The 17,562-nt window shown below is 32.7% G+C and overlaps 1 long non-coding RNA gene across 1 annotated transcript; it reads right to left on the bottom strand.

The window, feature by feature from the left end:
* Window positions 1–11,570: 11,570 nt before the first annotated feature.
* On the bottom strand, window positions 11,571–15,836 carry LOC136274143 (uncharacterized). Its single transcript, XR_010712439.1, has 2 exons — window positions 15,662–15,836; window positions 11,571–12,290 (listed from the first exon to the last, which is right to left on the bottom strand). It is a non-coding gene; the product is annotated as an uncharacterized lncRNA (long non-coding RNA).
* Between the last annotated feature and the right edge of the window lie 1,726 nt (window positions 15,837–17,562).

The raw sequence follows: 17,562 nt of genomic DNA, 5'->3' as shown, positions 1-17,562 counted from the left end.
AGTGACAGATTTTCATTTCCAGCCTTATTACAGAGGTAAATCAACCAAATCATAACCATTGAAAATTTCAAGCCTCTATCTTAAAGCGTTTTTGAGAAAAGTCCGGGACAAAATGACTTTTTAAAATTGTTAAAAATGACGTCACGTCAAAACGAAGGTGACGTTCTTCTTAGAACTTTAATATTTTTTAGGGATGCCAACTTGCAAAAATCTCTGAAAATTTCATCAAAATCGGTTAAAAACTTTTTGAGTTATGAAGCAAAAAAGGAGTCAGAAGAAAAGAAAAAGAATAATAATAATAATAATAAAAAGAAACAATAGAATAACAAGAGGGTCTTCCGTTGGAAACGGAAGACCCTAACTAGAGCAAAGCTCGTTGCAAAGCAACGAGTGGGTCTTCCGTTAATGTAGGAAGTAGAGCTTGAAGTTCCTGTAAGAAGCAGAGCTCTTAAACCAATAACAATAGTAACTAAAATAAAAAGATGAAAAAATCGAATTATTCCTGGTACGACTTAACAAAATACGAATGATTTTAAGTACGACTAAACAAAAACCTTTCCGATTTCAAGAACGACTTAACAAAAAAAATTCGAATGTTTTTAAGTACGACTTTTCAATTATTTTTGGTACGAGTTAATTTAACTTTGATCATTACGCTATTTTTTAAACCAAAGACGCGGAATCAAAATTTCCGGAAAAATCAATTTTTAAGCCCCGATATCTTTGTAATGCATCGTCTGATTTTAAAACGGTTTTCAGTGTTAGATTCAGCTTAATAAGCTCTATAAAACACATATTCATTTTTGATTTGATCTGAAAATTCATTTTTTCGAAAAATTTGTTTTACTTCCGGTTTCGACCGGAAGTGACCGATTTTCATTTCGAGCCTTATTACAGAGGTAAATCGACCAAATCATAACCATTGAAAATTTCAAGCCTCTATCTTAAAGCGTTTTTGAGAAACGCCGCGGACAAAATGCCTTTTTAAAATTTCTAAAAATGACGTCAAGTCAAAACGGAAGTGACGTTGTCAAGAAAACTTTAACATCTTTGAGGGATAATAGTGTCACATTATCTCTGAAAGTTTCATAAAAATCGGTTGGAAACTTTTTGAGTTATAAAGCCGAGAAGGAGTCAGAAAAAAAAAGAAAAAGTATAATAATAATAAAAAGAAACCGAAGAATAACAAGAGGGTCTTCCGTTGAAAACGGAAGACCCTAATAATAACTAGAGCAAAGCTCGTTGCAAAGCAACGAGTGGGTTTTCCGCTAATGTCGAAAGCAACGCTAGAAGTACGTCTAAGAAGCAGAGTTCTTACATGCATTTTTGTTCAATCTGACCAAGATTAAGCATATTTGGAAAATAATCTACTGTCTAAAACTAATTTTAAAAAGATCTGCTATGACCTTCACATTGACAGACTTGGTTCAAGGTCACTGCACGCCATTAACCAATAAACTCTGTAAAGGTAAAATATTAGCCAAATAGGGGCTAAAAGGAGAGTATATCTATGCTCTTAAAATATGGATTTTTGTGTGTTCTGATATGACCTTGACTCTTCATCTACAAATATCATTCGAGGTCATTGCATATATTTTGATCAAAGGCATCATGTGGGTGAAGTATGAGGCTGAATGGAGCAAAGGGAGAGAAGATATACTCCGGACAAGGATTTTTAAAAATATAATTCTGCTATGACCTTCACAGTTTCTTTTCACTGAAAATAGGTTCAAGGTCACTACACACCCTTTCACCCTTTACTCAAAAGCTCTGCTTATGTGAAGTCTGAGCCAAATAGGGGTTAGTAGAAAGTATATATGCTCTCAAAAAAGGATTTTTGCATGATCCGATATGATCTTCACCCGTTACCTAGAAATTTCATGCAAGGTCACTGCACATCGTTTAACCATCGAGACACTCTGCAAGTATTAGCCAGATTGGACCAAAGGGAAAAAAGATATGCCCCAGACAAGGATTTTATATATATAATTCTGCTATGACCTTAACCTTATACCTAAAAACATGGTTCAAGGTCACTGCGCATCCTTCAACCAAAGGAACCCTGTGGATGAGGTATGAGCCAGATTGGGCCAAGGGGAGAGAAGCTATGCTTCAGTCAAGCAATCTCGGATGGACAGACGGACAAATTGATCACTAGAAGGCGCCCGCATAAACATGCCTTTTTATCTAATTAAAAATAGTATCCATGCTATCTGCCCTTGGTGAATAGTCATCAAAACCATTCATCAGCAGAATTTGATTTCCCTCCTTTTTAAGGTGGTATGGGACATCTGTCGATATTAATGTGGATTAAAGTACTATATAATTGAAAAATTTTCACCGGTTTAGAATTTTCAAATTTTACAATATTTAACCAAAAAATAGCTTTTAAAAATATTTGAAAAGGTAAAAATTGTAAAAACCCCAGCGGGATTCGAACTCATGATTTACAGGTTCCTAGTAAACCCTCTAACCCACTGCGTTAAGGAGTTAGGTGACCATTTTTGAAAAGAAACTACATGTACTTATATAATTACACTTTATTTTATTGTTTATTTCGATAAACAATACGTCACAACATGGAAGTGTCCCATATCACCTTAAACTCGGAACACCTCTGACCTAATAAGATCGCCGCATTAAATACAAAGTTTGATTTAACTCTAATTTGTTTATCATCAAGAAATTCTGCATCGCTGACAAATGAAGTTTTCTTCTGTATAATGAAATACCAATTAACTGACTATTCGGACAATAGCAAGTTTATTGTCCCACTCCACAGCAACTATTTCCCTTGGCTTTGCCTCATTAAATAGTTGCTGTCTTGGGGGACAATAAACTTGCTATTGTCCTCATACCCAGTAAATACTAAATAGGCATATAATATCCCATCCACCTACATTTCATGTTATATAACCTCCCGTTTGTAACCTTCAATTTCACTGTAAAGTCAACACATCTGTCATAGCCGCAAGTTTCACAATTTATTTCTGCTTCTCATGTACTTAAAATTAGGGGCCTTAATATTGCTTACCAATTCCAACAAGAGACATCCCTCTAACTATTGATAATCATTAAAATTCACTTCATGAAGCTACGCAACAATGATAAACCTTCAAGTACAGTCACTCTCAATTTTACAAAAATATTGACGATACTTTATCCGAAACTGTTCCTTGTACCTTTAACTTAGTACACTAACATTTTTATGAAAAGACGGTTTGTCTTAGAATAAGAAAGCTAAAGCAATTCTGAGAAAAAGAATACTACATACTGCCAATTCCATTGAGGTTTAATAAAAATATGGCCATTTAAGTGAACCCACCATTTCCAATTTCCTTTAGTAAACACAGATTTACAGGGTTCTCCATAGTAAAACATCTTTACCTGACCTTTTAGAGGTCAACTGTTGTTCAACCACCTTTAAAAAGAAACCTTATACAATACAACATATGCCTAAATGATATAATCATGATAAAAGCTTCACATCACTTAGAAATACCCTCACATTTATACCCCCCCTCCCCCCCCAATCTTTTGATTTTCATAAAAAGTCATGGTTTAAAATGTTTTACCTAATTTTATGAAACGTGTGGCAATTTCCTTGAGTAATTTCTCACACATATTTGAAAACAATCATCAATGATTCTAAAATTTGATCTTTATTTGTTTATTGTATGATTTGTACCATTTTAATTAACAAATAGACAGCTGTCCTGCTTGTGATTTCTTGTTTTCATGAAAAAAGTAAGCTAACAATCATATTTGGTGAATATCTAATCTATTCTGATTTCTAGTCTCCTTCTAACCATGCTAAAACAGTAAGTTACAACCTACAAGTTAGACATCTGCCTTAAATTAGAATTAAATTCAAACACACCCACGTAGCTGAAGACAGAGTTGATTTCAATGAAAAATGTTCAAATTTGACATGCTTTTCTACTTTTTTTCTGCATATATACCTTAGAAAGGTAGAAATAGGTTGTTTCTTGTTCATTTCAAAAGTAATTATCATAGCAGATGTTATTTCAAAGTCAAATGTACATTTACATATCCTACATGTAATCTTAATGCAGACAATTAAATAAATAAATAAAGGAAACATAATTGCATACTTTTATTGAAAAACAAATTTTCACAGCAATTATAAATTTCTTTAAACAGCCTTAATTTTGTTTTCATAATTTCTTATCAAACACAAACCACAACATGGCATGATGCTTTCTTCAAGTTCCATTATTGTTCATGCATTATTGGATTTAATTTGAATTACCGGTAAATAGTCTGTAGAACACAAGGAATATGCATGTGGATAGAGGTGACAGGTTAATCTCAGGAGCTGACCCACAAGAATCAACAGGTACCGGTAAAAGCCATGTGGTAACAAGAGGCTGTTTTGAGCTGAAATAAAAAAAAATAATAATTAGCTGTGTTTACATACATGTACTAGTAATAGCTGTGTTTACATTAACATATGCATAGTATTTCTGTAAAAAATACACTGACCATGCAGTGTAATAAGTATGACATATCCCAATACATGATATAACATTTAGGCAGTACAAGATCAAAAAATTGCATATCAAGTCATAATATAATATTAAAAAATTTTCATAGGTATAAACACTTATCAAATTGAAAGAGAGAGAGTTTGAGAGAGAGAGTTTATTACGGTACCGTACTTGTAGTGCAACAGTCAATATTTCAATTCGTAAATTACAAATGAATATTACCCACCGAACAGCGTCAAAGTACATGTACTGGTATTAGCTTCTGGTATACCATTTTTTTATCAATTCTACTGTGTTTTGTTTTTTTTAGCAAATAAATTTAGCGAGGGTTTTTGTTTATTTTCTTATAAATTACATGTTTTAAAAACAATACTATGTGTAATAAGCATAAAACATGTATGAGTAAACTTAATGAAGAATTTTTAATAGATTATTTTTCACAGAATGTGGTACATTACATGTATGTCAATCTTTATAAAACTAGCGTATATTTTGTGCACCATAAATTGCAAGTTTTTTGTAAATATCATTTACTTGCATGATAGGTATATATGGTCTAACCAAAATTTTCTTCATAAAGCTACAGCTGTATGTACCACATATATGTTTTGTCACAAGTATACATTTTTAAAAAAAATACCCAAATTCGAACAGTTGAAATAAACTCAACTCATTCTCTGATAAGTTCATTGTGTTTTGTGTGTGCATATCTTATTTGTCTGGTGCAACAGCAGCCAATCAGCAGTAAGCTGAATCCACAAAAAGAAAGTTTGTGTTTTAGGAGCGGGTAAATTGTTTATGCGACACTGTCAAGAAAACCACACCAAATAATAACAAGAAACATAAATATTCACTTAAATGTATTGTGTTGTAAAGTAAAGGTTTTTAACACTTATTGCATCTTGCAAAACATGTGATGACCCTTAATCATCTGTCATATATCTGATATACATGTATATGTAAAAGATGGGAGAAATAACGATAGAAGAAACTGGGATTCGAACCTGGCCCTCTGAATCTCTAGTCAAGTGCTCTACCAACTGAGCTACATGTATCTGGCACCGGTATTCAAACCAGTCTGACCGTCACATTCCTCCCCCCTTAAATGATCTTCACCCTCGAAGATCACCCCTGGCAGGATCGAGTTAACCTGTTAGTTCCAGGGGTTGGTCACAATTAACACCAATATTGTAACAGGATGGTAGAAATAATGAAGGACCAAACCGGGATTTGAACCTGGGCCCCCTGAATCTCTAGTCAGGTGCTCTACCAACTGAGCTATCTGGCACTGGTATTCAAACCGGTCTGATCGTCACATATATAAAGAATTATTTTAAACAATGTTGTTCAATAAAAAATAACACTCGCAACCTTCAGTTTTTGTCTGTAATTATAATCAATATTGGCGTGCGATCAGTTCTCGCCGAGTACCATTTCTCACCAGTGCATTGTTACGTCATTTTATCAACACATAAAATTACATACGAAAATATGATGTAACAGTGCACCAGCGAGAAATAGTCCTCGGCGAGAACTGCTCGCACGCCAGTACTGCCAGTAGTCAGATTAAAAAAAGAGAATAAAAAATTACATTTAAAACATTAACAAAGACAATTTAAGTACAAAACACATCATAACTGCTAAACAAGAAAAATTATGTGAACTGGTAGAATGGTACGCATAGTTCTAACTTGTAACCTACATGTAGAAGTACATGTACCGGGTACCCGTTGGTCTGCTAAACCTCTCTAATGATACAATGATCGGCATCATAAAGATATTAAAGTCATGTTTTAACTCTGAAGTCTGAAGTATACACTTTTATTTACTTGAAGTTATGTCTACAGGGTATTCATGACTACATTTGGAGTCTTCTGCACAAGAATATATGATATGTTTCTAATTAGACCCTGCTTTGAATTTTGAGTTGAAAATTCACAATCTGTTATTTTTTTAAATAGATAAATTCAGTTACCCTTTCCAGTCTTCCATGAACCTCGAGCGAGTCTAAACATCCATGAAACATGTAAAAATTACACGTTAGTAAACAAACACCCACATCATAACAAAAACATCTAACAGTGTGCACGTACTTACATGTACATCTATACTATATACTAAATTTTAACCAGTTAACAAGAAACTTTAAAAGGAGTAAAAGCCTCATCTTCTTCAGTAACATCCTCATAAATCACACACTTTAATGTCCATCTTTTCTCCTTTATTACTCGTAGCTTATCAACGGCTGATCAATGGAAACATAAACATCCGTCGACATGGTCGACAGAAGTGTGGCTGTCATAATTTCCTCGTAAACGATTCACACGAGAATATATTCCTCCTTATACAATTATGTAGTATTGTTCCCTGTGCATGTTCATATGTTTCACAGTAAATTGAAAATGCATGTATACACCGAAAGAATACACAACTTCTCTTCTGCATTACGGCTCTCTCTTTTCTACAATGCCGTTCGTTACTGTTTACATTCGGCGCGCGCGCGGGGGTTACATACAGGGGCGCCCCGACAAATAGTTGCACATAGAACGTATAAATAATGTGTGTTCATTGAATTCATAAATGATATAGATGAAAAAAATGAAATTGAATCACAACAATTTATCTAAGACGCAACACAACGTAATGCAGTAAATGCCTGGGCCTTAAAGTGGCATTTGTTCGCTTGTGTGTCTATGTAGACATATTAACTCGTTCATGTACGATTCTCACATATTTGTTTTATGAAATTTGAAAAAAAATATAGCACAGAACTTGTTTAATTTGATACCAAATGACATTATTTAATATATTAACAATAACTGAATTCATTTTTTTTCATTAAATGATAATGATTTTTGCTATCAGAAAAATACGTGTATGAGCTGCTGACCCCTAATTATAGGGGCCAGCCCTTTTTTCTTAATTTTAAATGAAAGCTCTCGTTATTCTAAACAACTTTTGCTCTATATGTATTAACAAAATATTTTTAGTTTAAAGGTTATTATACAAAGAAAAACAAAATTTCAGACCCCCCAAAACCTTATACTTTACCGGCAAATAGCTTAAAAACTAAAAAACATTTTGCCAAACTTTTCATGCCAGCAAAACTATAAAATGTTACCAACAATTCTGCTAAATTTCATGCAACTATCTTTTGTAGTTCCCGAGATCAACTCTGGACAAAAGACCCCCCAATTTTCAATTAAAGGGCAATAACTCATAACCGGAAGTAAATTTTAAAAATTTGAAAAAAACGTCTCAGGATATTAACATTGTCTACATACCCTGAAAGTTTCATAACAATCAGACAACAAATGTACGAGAAATGGCCTACACAAAATTTGCGGATAAAAAAAAATAATAATAATAAGAAACAGTAGAATAACAGAAGGGTTTTCCGTTGAAAAACGGAAAACCCTAATAAAAAGAAACAATAGAATAACAAGAGGGTCTTCCGTTGAAAACGGAAGACCCTAATAATAACTAGAGCAAAGCTCGTTGCAAAGCAACGAGTGGGTCTTCCGTTAATGTCGGAAGTAAAGCTGGAAGTTCCTGCAAGAAGCAGAGCTCTTAAACCAATAACAATAGTAACTAAAATAAAAAGATGAAAAAATCGAATTATTCCTGGTACGACTTAACAGATCCGAATGATTTTAAGTACGACTTAACAAAAACCTTTCCGATTTCAAGAACGACTTAATAAAAAAAAATCCAAATGTGTTCAAGTACGACTTAACAATTATTTTTGGTACGAGTTAATGTTACTTTGAACATTGCACTATTTTTTAAACCAAGGACGCGGAATCAAAATTTCCGGAAAAAATCAATTTTTAAACCCCGATATCTCTTTAATGCGTCGTTCGATTTTCAAACGGATTTCAGTTTCGTATTCAGCATGACCAACTCTACAAACCTAGTAAACATTTGAAATTCAAACGAAAAATTCAAAAATTCGAAAATTTAAGAACACTTCCGGTTTGGACCGGAAGTGACGGAAACTAAAGTCCAGCCTTATGTCCAAATTAAAACGATCAGTGCTTCAACACAGAAAATTCCAAGTCTCTATCTTGAAGCGTTTTTAAAAAACGCCCTGGACAAAATCACTTTTTTAAAATTTAAAAATTGACGTAACGTAAAAACGGAAGTGACGTTGTAGTTGAAAATTTAACATCTTTGAGGGACAGTGATGCTTCATAATCCCTGAAAGTTTCATGCAAATCCGTTGAAAACTTTTTGAGATATTAAGCTTTAAAAAAGTCAGAAAAATAAAGAAAAAGAATAATAATAATAACTAGAGCAAAGCTCGTTGCAAAGCAACGAGTGGGTCTTCCGTTCATGTCGGAAGTAAAGCTGGAAGTTCTTGTAAGAAGCAGAGCTCTTAAACCAATAACAAGAGAAACTAAAATAAAAATATGAAAAATCGAATTATTCCTGGTACGACTTAGCAAAATCCGAATGATATTAAGTACGACTTAACAAAAACCTTTCCGATTTCAAGAACAACTTAACAAAAAAAATCCGAAAGTGTTACAGTACGACTTAACAATTAATTTTTAGGTACAAGTTAATTTAACAAAGAATTTGTTACTACTTTCTTAACCAAAAAAGCGGAATCAAAATTTCCGGAAAAATCAATTTTTCAAGCCAAATTTCTCTGTAATGCATTGTCCGATTTTTAAACGGTTTTCAGTGTTAGGTTCAGCTTAATAAGCTCTACAAAACACATATTCATTTTTGATTTGATCAAAAAAATCATTTTTTCGAAAAATTTGTTTCACTTCCGGTTTCGACCGGAAGTGACAAAATACATTTTTCTGGTCGATTGCCATAAGTAATTTCGAAGATTTACAATCACAGAAAAAGTCTTTATAAACAACCTTTTACGAGAAAAGTCCTGGACAAAATCACTTTTTGAAAATTTTTAAAATGACGTAACTAGAAAACGGAAGTGATTTAATGACTGAAACTTTAAAAGCTCCAAGGGACAAAAATTTAACATAATCTCTGAGAATTTCTTGCAAATCGGTTGAATAGTTTTTGAGATATAAAGCAAATAAGAAGTCAGAAGGAAAAACAAGAAGAATAATAATAATAAACTAGAGCAAAGCTCGTTGCAAAGCAACGAGTGGGTCTTCCGTTAATGTCGGAAGTAAAGCTGGAAGTTCCTGTAAGAAGCAGAACTCTTAAACCAATAACAAGAGTACCTTAAATAAAAAGATGAAAAAATCGAATTATTCCTGGTACGACTTAACAAAAACCGAATAATTTTACGTACGACTTAACAAAAACCTTTCCGATTTCAAGAACGACTAAACAAAAAAAATCCGAATGTGTTACAGTACGACTTAACAATTAATTTTTAGGTACAAGTTAATTTAACCAAGAACTTGATACTAATTTCTTAACCAAAAACGCGGAATCAAAATTTCCGGAAAAATCATTTTTTGAACTCGTATATCTCTGTAATGCATCGTCCGATTTTCAAACGGTTTTCAGTGTTAGATTCAGCTTAATAAGCTCTATAAAACACATATTCATTTTTGATTTGATCAGAAAATTCATTTTTTCGAAAAATTTGATACCCTTCCGGTTTCGACCGGAAGTGACAGATTTTCATTTCCAGCCTTATTACAGAGGTAAATCGATTAAATCATAACCATTGAAAATTTCAAGCCTCTATCTTGAAGCGTTTTTTAGAAACGCCGCGGACAAAATGACTTTTTGAAAATTTTAAAAATGACGTAACGTTAAAACGGAAGTGACGTTTTCAAAGAAACTTCACAAACTTTGAGGTATTATAGTTGCACACAACCTCTGAAAATTTCATTAAAATCGGTTGTAAACTTTTTGAGTTATAAAGCCGAAAAGGAGTCAGAAAAAAAAATAAAAAGAACTAGAGCAAAGCTCGTTGCAAAGCAACGAGTCGGTCTTCCGTTAATGTCAAGAGTAAAGCTTGATGTTCCTACAAGAAGCAGAGTGTTTAAATCAATAACAAGAGCAACTTAAAGTAAAAGATAAAAATAAATACGAATGATACTATGTACGAATTAACAAAAACCTTAACGATTCTAAGAACGACTTAACAAAAAAATAATTCCAAAGGTGTCAAAGTACTTAACCAAATTCGATTTATTTTTTGTACGAGTTTGAACTTTACGCTATTTTTGAAACCAAAAACGCAGAATCAAAATTTCTGAAAAATCTATTTTTAAACCCCGATATCTGTTATGCATCGTCCGATTTAAAAACGGATTTTAGTTTGTACTCATCATGAAAATTACCGTAGATTACATAATATTTTTAATTTTTAATATTGAAAAACAATGAAAAACTAAAACAAGAGGCAAATGGGCCACATCGCTCACCTGAGGAACAATAGGTATGATAAAATCAGCTTAATGGGGTCACAATGCAAACTACCTGGTCAATGTACAATAATACATGTAGATCCTGTATAAATAAAATCCACCCCCCCCCCCCTAAATATTCTTATGTTTATAATCATTAGTTCCTTTTCTAAAAGGATGATTTTATATTGATTTTATAGTCATATCGCATGCATGAGTATTGCAGTATCCTTAACAATAGTTTATATATGGGATATAAACCTACATCAAACTCTGAACCTTCTTGTGAGGCCAAAGAACTGTCCTGGGGCCAAAGTCTTAACAATTATAAAGAATCATCTGGCTGATTAGTTTCTGAGAAGAAGATTTTTAAATATTTACTCTATATATTCCTATGTTAAACTTTGACCCCCCCCCCCACTCATTGTGGCCCAAACCTATCCCCGGGGTCATGATTTTCACAACTTTGTATCTACACTACCTGATGATGCTTCCACATACATGTAAGTTTCAGCTTTCCTGGCTGATTAGTTTCTGAGAAAACGATTTTTAAAGATTTTCTCTATATATTCCTATGTAAAAATCCATTCCCCCGTTGTGACCCCACCATACCACCTGGGACTATGATTTGAACAAACTTGAATCTACACTACCTGAGGATGCTTCCACTTCAATTTGAGCTTTTCTGTCCTAATAGTTTTTAAGAAGAAGATTTTCAAAGATTTTCTCTATATATTCCTATGTAAAACTTGATCCCCCTCTTGTGGCCCCTCCCTACCCCCGGGGACCATGATTTGAATAAACTTGAATCTACACTACCCGAGGATGCCTCCACACAAGTTTAAGTTTTTCAGACCGAATAGTTTTTGAGAAGAAGATTTTTGAAAAATACCAACAAATTTTCAATAATTCTCAATTACCTCCCCTTTAAAGAGGGTGTGGCCCTTCATTCAAACAAACTTGAATCCCCTTCACCTAGTGGTGGTGCTTAGTGCCAAATTTGGTTGAAATCTGCCCAGTGGTTCTTGAGAAGAAGATGAAAATATGAAAAGTTTACAACAACGACAACAACAAATTGTGATCAGAAAAGCTCACTTGAGCCTTTGGCTCAGGTGAGCTAAAAACAAAATAAAGGAAACATAGGTGCATACTTTTATTGAAAAAACAATTTTTCACAGCTAACAATTGTAAATTACTTTAAACAGCCATAATTTTGTTTGTTATAATTTCTTATCAAACACAAACCACAACAAGGCATGATGCTTTCTTAAAGTTCCATTACAGTAACTGTTCATGAATTATCCGTTTTAATTTGAATTACTGGTAAATAGTCTGTAGAACACATTAAGGAATATGCATGTAGGTAGAGGTGACAGGTTAACCTCAAGAGCTGAAAAGAATCAACAGGTAAAAACCATGTGGCCACCAATAGCTGAAATTAAAAAAATCAATAAGCTGTGTTAATACATGTACCGGTACTTATAATAGCTGTGTTTACATTAATATATGCATAGTATTTCTGAAAAAAAAATACACTGACCATGCAGTGTAATTAGTATGACATATCCCGATACGTGACATAAGATGGCACAGGACAGTTTTTTTGGTACATTTCATTGTAGCCTGGGGACGTGTGTCTTCGGAACCCTGTAACTAAAATTTCACATTTTACTTCTGAATCTCATGTACCTAACATATGGGGCCTACATATTGAATATCAATTTCAACAAGAGACATCCCTCTAACTAATGATAATCATTAAAAATCATTTCATGAATTTTAGCAACACTCATAAGCCTTCAAGTACAGCAACTCTCAATTTTACACAAATATTGACGGGTACTTTATCCGAAACTGTCCCTTGCTACCTTTAACTTACACTAACATTCTCTGAAAAGTCATCTTGTCTTAAACTTACAAAGCTTATGCTATTCTGAGAAAAAGTATACCTCATTTTGCCAATTCCATTAAGGATTAAGAAAAATATGGCCATTTAAGTGAACCCAGCATTTCCACTTTCTTCTATTTAACACAGATTCACAGGGCTCTCCATAAATAAAGCATCTTTACCTTATCTTATAGAGGTCAACTGTTGTTCAACCTCCCTAAATAAGAAACCTTATTCAAAACTACATACATATACATGATATTATCATGACAAAAGCATCACATCACTTAGAAATACCCTTACATGTATACCCTCCCCCTATTTTTTGATTTTCCTAAGAAGCATTAGTTTGAACACTTTAACCAAATATTATGAAACTTGTGGCAATTCCCTTGAGTCATTTCTGACACATATTTAAAAACAACCATCACTGATATTGAAAATTGATCTTTTCTTGATAAATGGATGAAATGTAACATTTTTTTTCACAATAACAAAAAGACATGCCGCCATACATGTGATTTCTTGTTTTCATGAAACAGTAAGCTGATAATCATTTTTAGTGAATATCTTATTTATTCTGGTTTCTAGTCTCCTTTTAACTTTGCTAAAATAGTAAAACCTACAAGTGTGATGTCTGCTCTTAATTAAAATGAAATTCAAACACAACCGGGTACCTGGGGATGGATGAGAATTCCATGATAAATTATCAAATTTTACATGTTTTCCTACATTTTTGATGCATATATACAATAAATGGGTAAACATTTGTTGTTTCTTGATCATTTCGAGAGTAATTATTATAGCAGATGTTATTTCAAGGTCAAATGTACATTTACATATCCAACATGTAATGGTAATGAAGACAATTGGAAAGAGGGGGTAGCTTTTTGAATTCCGTAAATATATCTAAAATATCACTTTTGGATAGGAAGGAGCAAAAACTTGAGTTTTTTGACATATTGTATACTTTGATAACTGCATTTGTCTACATGTGAATTTTATTTGAAAGTAAAATATGCTGTTTTAAAAAAATTTAGTTATATAAGTCAGGTTGCTTGATGTTATTTCATGAAATCAGACAGCAAAATTGCTGCTAATTTATAATTTAAATAATTCAATTGATCAAAACTCTTTTACTGTGCAGTATTAATTCTTATCTCAGTAATTAACTTAAGCCTATTAATTGTCATCAGGATAGGAAATACCTACTTTCTAAGCCAATTTACTCTAGTGGCGGTCATTCTACACATTTAAAAGGGATTTACTTCCCTTGTATATTATAGCTAATAAATCATGTAATGACATATATAACCAACAAAATCATCCATTTTCCCAAAAAAGACTACTTTTGGTACAAAATCTACTCAAAATTACAGTTAAATGAAAAATCTGAAAATACCATGTAGTCTTGAAACTTACACTAACATTCTCTGAAAAGTCGTCTTGTCTTAAACTTACAAAGCTTATGCTATTCTGAGAAAAAGTATACCTCATTTTGCCAATTCCATTAAGGATTAAGAAAAATATGGCCATTTAAGTGAACCCAGCATTTCCACTTTCTTCTATTTAACACAGATTCACAGGGCTCTCCATAAATAAAGCATCTTTACCTTATCTTATAGAGGTCAACTGTTGTTCAACCTCCCTAAATAAGAAACCTTATTCAAAACTACATACATATACATGATATTATCATGACAAAAGCATCACATCACTTAGAAATACCCTTACATATATACCCTCCCCCTATTTTTTGATTTTCCTAAGAAGCATTAGTTTGAACACTTTAACCAAATATTATGAAATTAAATGCTTCTATTTTGATTACTGTAATTGAATTTTTAAGCAGCGTGAAATTAAAACCATCGCATTTGAAACTTTAGTAAAAATCATGAAATTTTAACACGGTGGAATTAAAAAGACTTACAGTATTTCATCCGAACAGCCTCAAAGTATAATTTTCTGCTATACCATTTTTTTTTAATGAATTCTACTGGGGTTTTTTTTTGCAAATAAATTTAGCGAGGATTTTTTTTCTCTTTTCTTATTAATGACAGGTTTTAAAAACAATATTATGTTTAGTATGTATAAAATTTCATAAACAATTTTACAAAGCTTTGGATTTTAGTTGCACAATGAAAAAATGAGGGATTGCACGATAATACATGCTCATTTTGAAATTTAAAGCATTGTTGATTTCTTTTCCTAGATAGAGATATGCACAAAATGATGTTGCTCTGTGAAGCTTTGCCAAGATTAAAAGCATGAGAGAGAGAGAGAGAGAGATCTGAGGCGCATGTAGTAAAAATTATTGCATACATTTGTCTTACTGTAAAAATTGTTTACAATGTAGATGTGTTCTGCATGTAAAGTTTACCTAAAATGAATCAATAAAATTCAATATATATAAAAGATAAACTAATCTCAAAGAATTTACAATGTTCTGTGAAATAATCAAATCTTGAGAAGAATGTTTTATAGATATCAGGGAATATTAACCTAAAATCTGAACTTAAAGTTCGTTTCATCTTGCACTCTGTTTTACATGCTCTTTCACAGGCGATAATCATATATAACGGCAAGCCAGACAAAAGTTCTAATTTTAATTAGACTGAATATTTACCATGTCAAATATATTTATTTTATTTTAATTAAGCACAAGCCTGTCTGAGTTCTTTAATTCATTAATTAAGTGGAGGTGATATGGTAAAGATCTGCTATATTCAAATATTTAGGGTAAAGTTATCATCATGCAAACATGCACTCTAATTACAACATTCTACTCTTGTGTGCCTTTGGACCCCCACCCCTTATTAATGCACTGTTTTACAGTGTGTGGTGTGTTGTTCAATACAAAATAAGACATACATAATAATAAATAGAAATTCAAAAGAGTAGTGTGCAAAACATACACGTGAAAATACATTGGACAGATAATATCCCGAGATTTCTCAGACTCAAATGCCCGCTTTTATATTGTTACGCACGTCAAAAGCGGAGGTTAGAGTCAGAGGAATGTCGGATTAGATTGAAAAGTGCACAAACACTTTGAAAAGAAAAAGTCAATACGACATATCCTGTATTGAAACATACCTTTAAATCTGTCATACGTTAGTTGAGCTGAAATTTCCACTATCGCCGTCTTGCAGGCCATTCTTCTGACACACCGCTATCAGCTGTTGTTCGCGGTCAAAACCTGGCGACTTGACATGGGGAACCGTACGATAATTATTTCGATTAAAACTAATAAGACTAATAAAAACTAACAACGTAATTATCGATCGAAGTAAGGAAATCGTTTCGATAAACACTCTGATTAACTATATAAAAAACGAGTTCGGTTTTATGACCTGTACGAAATCTTTTTAGCGGGAGTTACTTTCAGTGGGAAGTTTGCACTATTTTTTAAACCAATAACGAGGAATCAACATTTCCGGAAAAATCAATATTTAAACCCCGATATCTCTGCAATGCAGTATCCGATTTTAAAACGAATTTAAGTTTTGTATTTAGCTTTGCAAACTATACAAAATGCATATAATTTTATGTTTTTTATTAAGTATTATGATCAGTACGAATTGTTACAGTAGAAGTTACTTTCAGTGTGAATTTTGCACTATTTTTGAAACCAAGAACGCGGCATCAAAATTTCCGGGAAAATCAGTTTTTAAACCCCGATATCTCTGTAATGCATCCTCCGAATTTTAAACGGTTTTCAGCATTAGATTCAGCTAAAAAAGCTCTACAAAATACGTATACGTTTTTTGTTTTATCAAAAAATTCAATTTTTTGAAAAAATTGATTCGCTTCCAGTTTCGACCAGAAATGACAGATTTTTATCATATAGCTTTATTACAGAGGTAAATCGACCAAATCATAAGCATTGAAAATTTCAAGCCTCTATCTTAAAGCGTTTTTGAGAAAAGTCCCGGACGAAATGACTTTTTTAAAATTTTAAAAATGACGTAACGTCAAAACGGAAGTGACGTTATCTTTAAAACTTTAACATCTTTGAGGGACAATAATTTGCTAAAATCTCTGTAAGTTTCATTGAAATCGGTTGAAAACTGTTTGAGTTATGAAGCAAAACAGGAGTCAGAAAAAAAAGAAAAAGTATAATAATAATAAAAAGAAACCGAAGAAAAACAAAAGGGTCTTCCGTTGGAAAACGGAAGACCCTAATAATAATAACTAGAGCAAAGCTCGTTGCAAAGCAACGAGTGGGTCTTCCGTTAATGTTGGAAGTAAAGCTGGAAGTTCCTGTAAGAAGCAGAGCTCTTAAACCAATAACAAGAGTAACTAAAATAAAAAGATGAAAAAAATCGAATATTCCTGGTACGACTTAACAAAATACGAATGATTTTAAATACGACTTAACAAAAACCTTTCCGATTTCAAGAACGACTTAACAAAAAAAAATCCGAGTGTGTTCAAGTACGACTTAACAATTAGTATTGGTACGAGTTAATTTTACTTTTAACATTACGCTATTTTTTAAACCAAGGACGCGGAATCAAAATTTCCGGAAAAATCAATTTTTAAACCCCGATATCTATGTAATGCATCGTCCGATTTTAAAACGGCTTGCAGTGTTAGATTCAGCCTAATGAGCTCTACAAAACACATATTCATTTTTGATTTGATCAGAAAATTCATTTTTTCGAAAAATTTGTTTCACTTCCGGTTTCGACCGGAAGTAACAGATTTTCATTTCGAGCCTTATTACAGAGGTAAATCGACCAAATCATAAGCATTGAAAATTTCAAGCCTCTATCTTAAAGCGTTTTTGAGAAACGCCGCGGACAAAATGACT

The sequence above is a fragment of the Magallana gigas genome, chromosome 1 (genome assembly GCF_963853765.1).
Source record: "Magallana gigas chromosome 1, xbMagGiga1.1, whole genome shotgun sequence".
Lineage (NCBI taxonomy): Eukaryota > Metazoa > Mollusca > Bivalvia > Ostreida > Ostreidae > Magallana > Magallana gigas.
This window is presented reverse-complemented; position numbering and strand designations above follow the sequence as displayed.